This window comes from Eretmochelys imbricata, chromosome 14 (assembly GCF_965152235.1).
Source record: "Eretmochelys imbricata isolate rEreImb1 chromosome 14, rEreImb1.hap1, whole genome shotgun sequence".
NCBI lineage: Eukaryota > Metazoa > Chordata > Testudines > Cheloniidae > Eretmochelys > Eretmochelys imbricata.
Window position 1 is genome coordinate 24,044,509 of NC_135585.1, and position 14,399 is coordinate 24,058,907.

The window sequence follows — 14,399 nt, forward strand, 5'->3', positions numbered from 1 at the left end:
AGGCTTAATCTGGCTTAATCTGGAGCAAGGGAGATTTGGGTTAGATTTTAGGAAAATCTTTCTAACCGTAAGGGTGGTAAACTTTAGAATAGGCTTCCAAGAGAGGTTGTTGAATCCTCACGACTGGAGGTTTTTAAGAACAGGTTGGACAAGCGCCTAGCAGGGATAGTCTAGGTTTACTTGGTCCTGCCTCAGCCTGGAGGGTTGGACCTGATGTCTTTGCAAGGTCCCCTCCAGTCCCACATTTCTATGATTCTATAATATAGAAATTGAAACAAAGTAAAACAAAATGATAAAGTCAAAACCAAACATTTTGCCATTATTAAACTGAAACAAGAAAGTTGAAACAAATTGTTTCTAAATCTGTTGGACATTTCATTGTAATTGATGTGTTCCCGCAAAACATTCTGTTTTCTTCAAAGCAGCATTTTCCAATGGAAAACTGCTCCATCAAGTTTTTTTAACCTGCTCTAATAATGACAGAGGGGGAAGGCAGAGGGGGAATTTGTCCTCCTGCCTCCATTTTTGATTGCACAGCCCTTGGCACAATCTTGTTATCACCATAAATGTAAAGACCAGAAGGCATTAATGTGATCACCTAGTCTGACCTTCTGCATTATACAGGTTATAGAATGTCACCGGTTATTTCCCACGCTGCACAAGGGTGTCTCTGGTGCTTGAAATGTCAGGCAGTTAGTTGGCAGGGGGCAGATATTCTAACCAATGAGAATAAAGAAGAGCAGTGGATTTTGCTGTATAAATAACAGCTTAGGAGATACTCAAGTGAAGTTGTCTAGGAGTAGACAGTGCAGATGGTGGCTAATGATGTGCTAATTGGCTAACAAGACAACAATCTGATATGCACAGGGGATTGTGCAGGGAGCTGTGTAATGAGAGCATGGGTGTGTGTGTGTTGGAAATAATGACAGGTTGATCTCAGCAGGCCTGGGATGCTGTCTTTATTACATCTTGGCAAACATTCCTCAGGAAAACTATGGGGTTTTCATTTCTTCCCATCGCAGTGAGAGTGGGATTTCAATATGCGCCACCTCATTTCTGCCTCAGATGGTTAAATGCAAGTACCGATGATTGTAGTGCATCTTAATTAAATCAAGCTCTCTGGTGTGGAAGATCTGCAGTAACTGGTGGGGGTGGGAGTGTATACATGAGCAAGGAGAGCTCAGGCTGCAGATAAGGCAGAGGGACGTAACAGGAGCCCCGGATGTGACAAACATGCCAGCTATGCTCCTAGAGATGAGCATGGCAGGTGGTGGGCCACAGTGTGTCACATGTCACTTGCAGTTCCATTCTACACAGTTACGTGCTGTCTGTGAGCAGATGGAACAGAAAAGTGGCAGCGCATTTGTGAGAAGCAGCTTTAGTCAGCAGGATAAGTGAGTGCCTTGTACACAGGCAGACGGCAATTACTGTCACACAGCCCTGGTTCTGGTTCGTCCACTCCAGGAAGAAGTGGGTTGGGATGTAATTTGGGGATAGCTCTGCCTGTAGCCCCTTTTCAGACACTTCCTTTGTAAGGGGAGCTGAGACAAGCACCAACCTCAGCTGCCCTCTTGGAGGAGATACAACAATCACCTCCCCTAATGATGAGGAGAACTACAATTCCCAGGAGCACCAGACTACAATACTCCAGTGTTGCCTAGGTGGTGTCATCCAGCAAAGGGAGACCTGTTCTTGCCAGTAGACAATGAGTCCATGCCCTCCTTGGCTCCAATAGTCTGATTTGTCAGATGGGAGGTTTCCAATAAGGATGTTTTTATAACGGGTTCCTAAATACACAGGAGCAGGTTTCAACCCAGGTGCATGGCAGGATGGGTGCCTGTGATGCAAGCCTACAAAGCAGGAGATCTGGGTTCTAGCTTCTCCTGCACCCTCAGCCTCCAGGGGGTGACCTTGAGCAAGTCAGGCCTAAAGTGCCCATGAGTTTTGAGTGTCCAGTTTGAGAAAGTCAAGACCTGCTTTTCAGAATTGATGAGCAGCTTCAACTCCCGTGGGAACTATGGGCATTTAAGGACCTACGCATCTCAAGTTGAAGACTGACAGTGGGGGCACCCAAGAGCAGGATACACTTCTGAAAATTAGACTTTAATCTTTCTGCGCCTCAGCTGTAAAATAGGAATGATATTTGCTTGTGCCGCTGAGGTGCCATGAACCTGAGTAGATTCATTCTTATGAAGTGTGTTGAGATCTTTGGATGGATGTTGCTGTAGACATACAATGTGCCCTGGATGCAGAAGCACCACAAGAGAAGCTACTTATGTGGCTGGAACAAAGAAGAAATTGAAACCTCACAAGAAACCTGTTTCTGACCTTTGGGTACAAACACAATAATCAGATAAGTAATAAATCTGGGCTGTTTGTGCAGTTTACAAACCAATGGGATCATAAGTGCTGGAACTATGGGTGCGGGGGGTGCTGCAGCACCCCCTGACTTGCAGTGGTTTCCATTATATACAGGATTTACAGTTTGGTTCAAATGTTCACAGCACCCCCACTATATAAATTGTTCCAGCATCTGAATGGGATCTGCGTGAGATCTGTTTGGTCCTGAATTATGTCTTCCTTTTATGAAATCTCCCATGGTAGAGAATCTGATTGTTTCTTTGCTAAAACAATAAATCTGAAAGGGCTATGTAATTAACTGTCAAAAATCATAGAAGTATGGTAGATTCTTTTAAAGCTTCCAGGCATGCTGGGGAAAAGTTTGTAAAGATGATTTATGAAGGAAATGTATTGATGGATGATAATGTGCAATTAAAATGCATTCAGTAAAAGTTCTCTGATCATTTAATGAAGCTGGGGAGATGCAACGGTGCAAGGTGTAGGGCTGATCTCCTGCCAGATCTATGAAGCGATGCGAGAGATTAGCGCAGGAAGTGACTGCATTTTTGTGAAAAGCTGGTGTTTATCACAGCACAATTCATAAGCGTAGACTGGCTGCATTACCCTGAGGATCGCTGGGCAGAGGAAATTTAAACAGGTTAATTTATGTCCATTTGACCATTTCTTAAAGTCAATGACACTTTATGAAAAATTTTAGAACATGGGGGAACAGATCCTCATCTGGTGTAAATTGGCAGATCTGTGCTGTAGTCAGTGGTCCAAACTATTTATGGCTACATCTGCTCTTGTGTTAGCTACCTTCTGTCTCTCTCTCTGCCATGTTTTTAATTACAAGGGCTATTAATTTTTATGAACATAGGATCTTTGTTCCTTGAGTTCATCTTAATTCACCCGAAGTTCTACTCATGACGGAAAGAATCTCAGATGATTTCAAGTTCAGGTTTGTTTCTATAAGCTTGAGGGAGGAATCCAAACCAAAACCCAGATCCAAACATTGCTGCAAACTTTGGGAAAGATTGGAACCAAACTTCCATCTGAACTTGGCAGATGATCATCCACCACTAGAAGGGACTTAGCTTAAACCCAGACATTCCAGAACTTCCAGGAAGAATTAGAATTTGGAGTCTGGACCATATCTAGTGAGTGTCAAGACCATTGCTTGGGCAGTCAGACCGACTGGTCAGAGCAAGAGTTGGCATCAGGAGTCAAGCCAAGGGTCATAGTGAGAGTCAGAATCGGGAGTTGAGCCAAGGGTCAGACCAGGAGTCATGGACCAGTAGCAGAGATCAGTAATGAGGCAGGAAGGCAGGAAAGCTGGGCTCAGGAGTTGGATGAGAAGTCAGGATATGATGTAGCAGCCAGCCAGGAATTCACCCCATCGTACAGACAACTTCCCGTGCCTCTCTTTGGGTTTACCTGTGACCAATTAGAGGTTCCAGTGTTCTTCCAAACAGGGCATCCATCAGTCCAGGTTTGAGACTTGTGGGGTCATGACAGTAAGCACCCCAAAGTCAGATGATCTGACCACCGAAGTCTGTGATGCTGGCCTTGGAATCTTATAGGACTTCTAGTAGTTCTCCTTCCAACCATGGAGGGTGAACTTCAGCTCCTGCTGTGAGCCTTCGCAAATCCTCTGCATCATATTAGCTCCATGGATCTCCGTGTGACTGAGGCAGCACCTAGCCTTTGCACAAGTCCTCTGCACCAGGCAGATTTTGCACAGACAGGATTAGGTTTTCTTGCAGGTTTCTGCACATCTGATTCCAGGCCCAGACACAAATCAGAAGTGAAGAACAACCCACATTATCAGACCCTTTCTCAAATTTCTGCTCCCACTGGGTTCTACTGTCAGGGAGGGAAGGGGCAGGTTGGTTCTCCCAGCCCCCCCAGACCTTGTTTATCCATCCCTAACCCCATTCTTAGATGGATGAAATCAAATTCTGTCCATTCCCTTGGCCCAAGCAACTCATTCTTCTCTGATCAGTGAGTATGAATCCAACACAGTCTCAGGCATCATGCGGGAAATGCATCTGAGTGCCTCAACTGGGGAATTTCCATGATGTTTTTGCGTGGATGTAAAAAAATGGCTCCATCACTCTGCCCTATGTAGGGCCTGATCTTGTGAGGCCAGTGGGAGCCACGGATGCTTTTCAGCCAAGGAGCATTTGGCACATCACCCATCAGGCCTAGGGATGGGCCCTGAGCTCTGAATAATCCCTGAACTCTGTGTCTGGCCCTGTTCTCAGGAATGGACTACAGTCACAGCCCAGATTTGGGGGGATCAGGACGAGGCCAACTTGCTTTCAGGCACCCTCCAATGAGCCCCTCAAACCATCAGCCTCTCTGGGTGTCTGTGACACAGTCTGATCATGGCTGCAGTCTCCGCTTGGCAATGTTCTTCACTTATTGCAGCTAGTGAAAGCTTTTCCCTTGCCCTCAGAACTGGAGCCTTTATTGGTGCTTAATGCAGAGCAGCTGCTGCAGTCCTTACTGAGCGGATATTTTTACTAAGGGCAATTATCAGGAAAGACAGAGGAAGCAGCAGCCTCCCGGGAGCTCGCCTGAGCTGTTGCGGCCATTTGTATGGTATGTTTGGACTGGGGCACTGCATGGTTTCCAAAGCACTAATCCTCTGCGTCTGAATGTCACTCTGATTTTAAAAATTGGCAGCCATCTGGAGCACTCAAACAGTCAATTATTCCCACTAAAGTCTCTGGGCTGGTGTGTCACCCGGGGAGGACTTCAGAGCAGAGACATACTGCAGGCATCACGGCGTAATGGGTAATTTTCTTTTTGAATACACTAATTTTTCTGTGTGAGGAGCTCCAGGTGAGCAGTCTGCAGCTACAGGCCCGGATTCCCCACTTCCCGTTTCTAGTTTTATGCAGGTGCAGCTCTCGTCAGTGGAATTAAGCCTCAGTAGATGGGAGTAATGAATGGGCTATCAAGCTCAGTGACAGCTGGGTGAGTGTTTGGCAGGCAGTGTAGAAACAGCATCGCAGAAGCCAGTTGGGGATGGTTACTAACTAGCTTCTGAGCAGGCAGTCGTGCCAGGGGTCCGTGTTTGAGAAGCCAACAGCCTCTAAGTCTTCATTTTCTTAGTGTCGCTCAGTGCATATTAGTGTCTATTAAGTGCTCCCCTAAAATACAGTGATGGGACCAAAGCAGACCCCGCCTTGGAAGCACTTGGACCCTGATCCACTCTTCACACCACAGTCCCATATTGCAGCGTACCATTAATTTTGTGCATTGCAGCCTCCAAAAGTCCCATTTCTTAGTAGATGGTTAACTTCTGCCTGAATCTAGAAGAAATCCACAGAGACCTTTTTAACTCCTGGTGTATGAAGTAGCTGGATAAGCTGATTACCTGACCAGGGACTTGAACCCTGGACCCTCAGATTAAAAGTCTGATGCTCTACCAGCTGAGCTAGCCAGGCTTGGAAGATGCTGACCTCTTGAGAGCATGAGCAGCAATCTCACCAACATGCTATGTTTAGTGTCCTGGCACCGCTCTGTCTCCAGTTGCAGACACATGCTAGCTGGAATGTTAGCTAAAACAGAATGTTAGAGCAGGAACTGCCTTGCTGCGTGGACACTGGGGTCTGTCCAGTCCAATTCTCTGCTTCCAATGGATGCTTCAGAGGAAGATGCAAGAATGACGATATGCATGGGAGAAATTTTTTCCTCAGCACAGACACTATGGTCCAGATCCTCGAAGGCATTTGGGCTCCTAATGTCTATTGAAATCAATGGGAGATAGGTGCCAAATACCTTTGAGGATCTAGGCCTTAATGATTGGTTTGTGTGCAGGGCCAGATTAAGGCATAGGCACTGTAGGTAAAGCCTGGGGCATGACACCAGTGGCCAGATTTACATAAGAGCTCAAGGTCCAGTTTTACAGGGCTCATGGCTCACAACGGGGCCCGGATTTTCAGAAGAGCTCAACACCTCGTGTGCTGTGTTGAAAATCTGGCTATTTATTTTAGTGCCTAAATGAAAGCTGAGCTCTTTTGAAAATCCAGACCCTGGACTCTTCAAATTACATCAGAAGCTCAGCTTGCATTAAAAAAAAAAAATAAAAGTACGTTTCTAGGGATCACAGTTATAGAGGAAATCTTGAAAACAGGACCCAGATGTAGCCAATGCAGCAATAGCTGCCTGAGTCTGCAGTCAGCCCGAAACAATGTGTCTGGGAAGCGACAACTGCCTCATCCAACTCAATAGGTTGTTAACTCCAATTCACACTGTTTAGGGGGCCTCCTGCTAACCCCACCCTCAAAAGTTTCTGTGACCCTCTCTAGATTAGTTTTCAGTTGTATTGTAACTCGAGCTAATGTATTGTCAGTAAAGGGCTTGTCCACACTGGGAAATTTACCAGCATAACTATGGAGTATAATTATACCAGTGTAACTCCCTGTGCAGGTACACTTAGGCTATGTCTACACTGGCACTTTCATTGCTAAAATTTTGTCGTGTAGAGGTGTGAAGAAACACCCCCCGAATGACAAAAGTTTTAGCAACGAAAAGTGATGGTGTGGACAGCACTTCCTCGGTGGGAGCCACGCTCCCCTTGATGAAGCTACTGCCCTTCGCTGGGGCTGGTTTTATTTTGTCGCTGAGAGAGCTCTCTCCTGGTGATAAGGAGTGGTCACACAGTGTACCTGACAGTGGTGTGGCTGCAGCGGTGTAGCCTCGCCTTAGTAAGGTGCGTTGTGTAGACATAGCCTCATTTTGGAATGAGAGTGCTTTTTTCTGGTTTAGCTTCTACCACTTCCAAAGGGACATAATTATACTGGTATAGCTATGATGATAAACTTCCCTGCATAGACAAATGTTGGATCATATTAAAGAAGTTCTGTATTAAAATCACAAATGAGTTTGATTCCCCATAGTTTAAATTCCAGGGTATTACTAATTAAGAGGTCTCTTGGTTTTTGGTACTGTTTCTCTCCCTCTGTGTGTTAAACTCGCAAGCTGCTAATTGCGTTACTACATTCTAAGACAGAGTCTGTTCTCAAAGCAATTCTTTGTAATAACAACTACTCACACAGAGAGAGACTCAAAACAATACTCTGTAACAACAGAAACAGCACCCAGAGACTCCCGGCCCTTTTGTTGTATTCATCTTGCTTTGTTAACAATTGTGATTAAAATAGAGATAGAGGATGTATGTGGATGGATGCTTGGTGTGGATAATAACTGAATGATCAGGGCGGTGCCAGCCTAAGAATCCAGTGTCCATCGGCTGAAGAAGGCGTCAAGTGGAAATAACCAGAGGACCCCCGGAGGGCAGACTGGAATCCACCCAACAGCCTCAAGAATGGGAGAACCATAGAACAAGATAACATCTGGCAGCACAGAGCTGTCAGGAATGTGCTATCTGCTGATTGATTCAGCAACAGCATGATGAAGCAATTCCTATAGACTGGCATAGGAAGAAATTCCTATAAAAATGGACTCTAGAAAGTGAGAACTTTGGGGTCTGATTCTGCAAACCAACTTCCAGGAGCATCAGATGAGCATCTGACAAGACCCTGCTCCCTCCTCATGTCCAGGTCACCTGGTCAGTGGCTTGGCATGAGCAACTCTAAGGCTGGTAACTATGATAACTACCTTGCAGAACCTGTGTGTGTGTGTGTGTGTATGAATGTGTGAATAAATATGAAATTGAATGGAATGTTATAGCTATAACTAACTGCTTACTATGGTTCTTTCTGTATTCACAATAAATGTGGTATTTTGCCTTTTTCCCTTTAATAAGATCCTGCTGGTTTTTATTTTATTGGTATAACAAGCAAACAACCATGCTTCGTGTAAGAGAAAGCAGGCCTCAAACTCAATAGGTCCAAATGAAAATTTAGACAAACTGAACTCTCCTTTCTGGGGCATACAATTTCACAGGCTGGACTAAAACCTGATCCGGCTCATATCCTGGCAATTAGAAATGTTCCTCCTCCAACAGATTTGCAAACATTACATTCCTTCTTGGGTCTTACTTCCTGGTATGCAAAATTCATTCCCAATTATGCTTCTGTCATTGAACCACTACGAGAATTACTATGGGGAAGTTCGACCTTAGTGTAGACAATGGATGCACAAGCTAGTTTCAAAATGGTGAAACACTTGATTGTACATAGTCCAGTACGCATAGCCAGTTTCGCATTCCTTCAAGCGGCATCCTGGGGTTACTGGCTGAACGCAGGAGATGGGCGATGGCTGACAAGCGTTTGGATTCCCCCGCCCTCCTGGGGGCAGCAGGGAGGCCCAGCGGAAGATCAGAGTCTGTGGTTAGAAGGCTGTGAGGCCCCAATGAACAGAGCATTGGCACATGGTGCTCTTCATTCACCAGGTTACATGAGGCTTTGAGCAGCACTTGCTTTGATAATACAGAGGAGCCAGGGAGACATAGCAGCAGGGGATCAATCAGTGCTCAGAGAGGCTGAGAATCTCCACTGGGGCTCTCTTTAGACAAGGTGGATTAATTTCAGCAGCCTGGAGTCCCTGACATGGGGCCCCCTCCCACATCCATTGAAGTCAATGGCAACTCCTTCCATTGGCTGCAGCAGGAATTGGGTCAGATCCAGTGTGTGTATTGAATAACACACGGGACAGTGCTGAGTTGGACTTCTGGGACTTTTTGTAGTGTGGAAAATAGTGTTAACAACATTTAGGTTTTTCAGATCTGGTTTGTAAAGAATGCGCTATTCCTCGGGCAAGCTCTCCGGGGCAGAGGCTGAGCTGTGCGGGGCAGTGTGCTCCTGCAGCTCCACCACAGGTGTGATCCCCAGCTCTGTCATCACCTTGCTGTGTGACTCTGCGCTGGTAACTTTTCACCGCTCTGTTCCATGGACTCCCTCTCTGTGAACTGGGGTGAGGATACCTTTGTAAAGTGCTTTGAGATCTGTGCACTAGAAGTGTTATTATTCCATTCACTGTAAAGAGCCGTGTTCTCTGGTGGCACCGCAGGAAAAAATCGTAAATATCTGTAAGGTGGTTTGAGGGTATAAAGCACCCGGGACTTCAGCATTGTGACATGTCTAATCTGAGTGATGTGGAGGACACCGCGAGGCTGTTAAGTCCAGCTGTCAGCCATCAGCTGGTAACAGCAGTAATTGGGGACAACGTCTGGATGGGTTTCTGCACACATAACCTGGGAAGGGAAGAAAATAGAGAGCCGCAAGGAGCAGCTGCCGCCACATGAGACAGGTTTCCACAGCTCCTAGTAGCTCAGCCATGGGGAGGTTCCCACTGGTTCATTTGTTTGCTGCACTGCTCTACTGGGAGGGTAGGAATCACACAGAGAGGCTCCAGTCTCTTCGCTTCCTCTCCTCCCCCCATGCCTGCTCTCTATCCAATTCCCACCATTCATCCCTTCCATCCAGTTCCTCATTTACAGTCCAGCTCTACTCTGCCCCCTCCCCCCTCACTCCCTGCATGTCTCAGAGTCCTGGCTGCTCACCGTAGTAACCAGACGAAGTTCCCCAAGCTGTAGAGCTCACCGAAGGAGACAGATGACTCCCTTCCATCTCATCAGCCCTCCCCACTGCATCCTCAGCACTGCTAGCTCTCCGCCACTTATGCCTGTGCAAACTCCCCCCCACCCAACCCCCGAAGGCGATGGGGCTGCACAGGTGTCAGGAGGGTGGGATATTGGAGTGTGTAAGCTCCGCAGGGACATGTGAGAAGCATAAGCTGGACTCTCACATCCCAGATGAGTTGGCAGCCTGAGGAAGAAACCATCTTCTCTTTGTAAATGGAGCATGTTTGCTCTGCAGTCCCTGGTGGACAGTGAACATGGAGCCTTGTGCTACCATCACTCCAGATCACCCCTGAGAGGGGATCCACACCTCAAAGAGAAAAACGAAACGTCTTGTCACTGAGACGCCCAGGCCATGTGGAGGGACACCAGGCAGAGAAAAGACTGGCTCCGCCTGGATCAACAGTTGCCTACAGATCATAAGGGGCCTGGTTACAGTCTTGGGTCTGGGCTGCAGAACAGCCAGTGCATTGACTGATGCTGGCCAGGGACGTGCAATTACATGACAAGAGAACTGGGGTGCTAGGCACAGTATTCACAAGCTGCTCTACATCTGCCCCCTTCAATGCTCTAGTCATCACCGTCCCTTCTCATTGCTGAACTGACTAGATACAGCTCGATTCTCCTTCCTCTTCCTTTAGCCCAGTCCTGACTCGAGGTTCAAATGGACCCAGCACAGCCAGGGAACTGTAGGCCAAGGGGACTTGCTTTGAGGCCTCACTCTGTGATTAATCCAGCGCTCTCCTCTCCTCGCTGCACTGTTGTCTTCCTTGAGGAATGGGATGCTGCAGAAGCCTGGCCTCGCTGTGCGTGAGACGTGGCACCGCTCTGCTTTCCCCAGCGCCGGCGACGGGGAGGGAGGCTTGTTCACAGAACACACCATGCTCTCACTCCTCGCGCCACTTAGCATTTCTAAAGGCTCCGCTTTCAAGTTGTCACCTAGCGACATGGGAAGCCCAGACTGCGTCGGAGAGAAGTGAGGCTGCAGCAGGTGCTGGCTCTCCTTTGGGATGAGAGGTGGTAGCTAGGGCTGCGAGGGGTTTCAGGAGTCTGAGGGTATGCAGCTTCCGTCCGCTGCTGTGGAAATGACAGGGCTCTGCAGAGCTGGTCAACAGCCTGTCTACTCCAGCAGCCTGTCACCAAGAATGGCCAGTGCTTATGCAGCAGCAGGTGTAAGCCCCACATGTTGCAATATTGTCTCATGGTTAGAAATTTCCTCCTGACCCCAGTTCCCAGAGGACATCGGCTCCAGCCACTGTTGCAATTCGCAGTCCCAGTGGCAAGGCCAAGGAGCGAACAGTCCAGAAACTAAACTACCCTCTTTAGGCAGAGATGATCCCTGCAGACACATTGACAGGCAGTGGGGGGAAGCTGCGCAGTCTTGCCTGTGTGATATCTGTTTCGAGGCTATCAGGCACTTTGTGCCAGTGCTAAGTTCACTTAAAACAAAAGGACATCTTCAGGCCAATGCACCCAAACCACCATGTAACTGTATGCTCAGCATCCTGGTCTGATTGGTCAGCTGAGGTTCTTATCTGCCCCCCGAATCACCCTAGTATCTGACACCCCACACCCCTGTGAGGTAGGGGAGGGACATTACCCCCATTTTGCAAATGCACAGAGAGAGTGTGTGACTTGCTCAAGGTGACAGAGAAAGATTGTGGTGGAGCAGGGACATGATCCCAGGTCATCCAAATCCTACAGTAGTGACCTAAACGCCAGGCCATCCTGCCTCACTAGCATGTATGCCCATGCCCACGCTGTTTGCCTGTCATGCAAGCTACAATGATTATATATGGTTTCAGAGTAGCAACCGTGTTAGTCTGTATTCTCAAAAAGAAAAGGAGTACTTGTGGCACCTTAGAGACTAACCAATTTATTTGAGCATAAGCTTTCGTGAGCTACAGCTCACTTCATGAGATGAAGTGAGCTGTAGTTCACAAAAGCTTATGCTCAAATAAATTGGTTAGTCTCCAAGGTGCCACAAGTACTCCTTTTTATTGATTATATAAACTTTCATTATGATCAGCTGTCCCGTGTGCTCTCTATGTAATAGGCTGAGCTCTGCTAGTTTGTGTCATGAGAACTTTCTTCCCAGTTTCTCCTTTTCATCTTTGGGCTCAGTGACCTTATCAACATTTCATCCATGCCACCCGGCAATCTGCAAAGAGAGAGCGATCTCTGTACACAACTCACCCACTCAACTCATTTGTTCCAAAACTGAGCTGACTTCAAAGGGTCTCATCGTCTGATTTCCTTGTCTGCCTTCAGGAGAGCTATTCAATCAAACCAGAGAGATGCCACAGCATTTTCTCAAAGCAAATGTGTCAGGAAGATTCCAAGGTTGTCTCAAGACAGTGGTGAAATATCAAATACCCACTATTATTTATATGTCGACAGTTCCAAGGTAACTAGCTGACTTTAGCTGCTCTGTTGAAGGAGGGGCAGACAACAGCAAGGAAAAGCCCAAAGAGCTACCTTTCGGGAACAATTCAGATTCCATACAAAACTGAGGAGAAATAAACACAACATGTACTTACCTGTAAAAGAGCCCAGGGAACTGCAAACACACCCAGATGTGGAGATCACCAGAGTCCAAACTCCACTCACCCAAGGCTCTGGGGTTATTTATGTCCCAGAGGGATATGCGGCTAGACTGAGGTTCAGAGCTTAGAAGCTTCAGGGTCCAGTTACCTGGAGCCCCTCAGCATGGCATGGCTGCCCCCAGGGTGGAGCTAATCTGCAAACACGCCCCCGCAAAGCATGGATTCCTTTCTGCCATTCTGACACAGAGCAGAATTTACCCTGTTGGCTCAATGGGCTTAGTCGCAGCACTAAATAGTACATAAGGTGAGTAAGGGTTGCAGAACTGGACCCCTTGGGAGCTCAGCTCCACAGGGAGGGAGTCAATAAGCTCTGCAAAATGGCATCTCTTGGTTTTCCAGTGATCCTAAAAAACCCCTGGACCTGTGAGGAAAGGGGGTTTCCCTGCACAGAGCAGGACAAACAAGCATTTGGGCCTGCCTCGCCAGGATTTCTTGGTCTCACCAGAACATAGGCATTGTCAGACTGGCTCAGGCCCAGCTAGCCCAGCCAACACCCTGTCTCTGAAAGTGGCCAGCACCAGAAGCTTTAGAGGAAAGTGTAAGAAACCCTGCAGTAGGCAGAGGTGGGAAAATCTGTCCCTAGGAGAGTCTCTTTCTAAACCCGATTAGTCAGAGACTGGGAGTGTTAAATAGCTCTCCTGTTACCATTGGCTCTCCTCACTCTCTGGGTTTTCTTGTTACCCATAAATCTCAATGTGCAATATGAAATAAAACCTCTGAAACACAGATCTGGGTGAATAATTCACAGTAAGTCATTTATTTGGCACATTGTTCTTCTTCTCCTGTTCACAATTTGTCCATGGACAGATTGTGATTTTCTCACATTGATGATATTGCTCACCGTAGAATTTCTGTGAACAGGTCTTGGGCTGTCATTTGTTTGCAAGCTCTTAGCTGAGAACAATCCACATTCAAACTTCGAGCCATTTTGATTTGGGCATAGGTCACATGGTATGTTTCTGCATCCTATGTCTATGCAGTTGTTCTTCATCTTTGCTCTGTCCTCTGTCTGTGTGGGTGACTCTTGTTAAGTGTCTCCAAGCACTCCTGCTGAGTGCCTGTTCCAAGTTCACATCTTCTTCATGTCCTCCTTCGGTGTCTTAAACCACCTTTCTTTGGATCTTCTTTAGAGTATTTGGCCCGTGACTACCCGATCTTGTACTCTCTGGCCAACATATCCCGTGTGTCATCATCTCACATGACCCAGCCATGTCCGTAGATACTCCCTCAACTTTTCTGTGATGGAGGCTAATCCATCATTACATCATTTCATTGTGTAGCCTATCAGTTCTCATCTTACCCAGCATCTACCAGAACATTTTCATTTTAGCAGTGTGAAGTAGTTGTTCTTGTCTCTTCCACATTGGCCAGCATTCTGACCCTTACATCGTGGCTGACCTAAACATGGTCTTATACACTTTGCTCTTTAGTTTACTTGGCATATTTTTACCGCAAAGAACTCCCATCAACCATCTCCATTTACAATACGTGCACTTCATGTGGCTCCTACCATCCACATTCCTGTCATAGCTCAATGCTGAATGAGGTATTTGAATTGTTGCACAGGCTTTAAAACTATCTAATTTTACTAGCTTTTCATGATCCCTCTCTACAAAGCATTGAATGTATTCCATCTGTGATCAGCTAATATGAACGCATTTCCTTCTAATGCAGCCCTCCCTTGTTCTAGGTCCCTTTCCTGTTTGTATTTATCTCCATGGCACAACATAATATCATCGGCATAAGCATACTCCATGGATTCTCTCTTCTAACCTCCTGCGTCACGATGTCTGTTACAATCACAAATAAAAACGGAGTTAGGACTCGTGCTTGATGTAGAGCTACCTTCACAGTGAATAGCTCATGATTGCCACAGCTCCTTCTTACCACAAGGT

General features: G+C 46.8%; 1 non-coding gene across 1 annotated transcript; it reads right to left on the reverse strand.

Annotated features, from left to right (window-relative positions):
- Positions 1–5,725: 5,725 nt before the first annotated feature.
- TRNAK-UUU (transfer RNA lysine (anticodon UUU)) lies at positions 5,726–5,798 on the reverse strand. The gene has a single exon. It is a non-coding gene; the product is annotated as a tRNA-Lys (tRNA).
- Between the last annotated feature and the right edge of the window lie 8,601 nt (positions 5,799–14,399).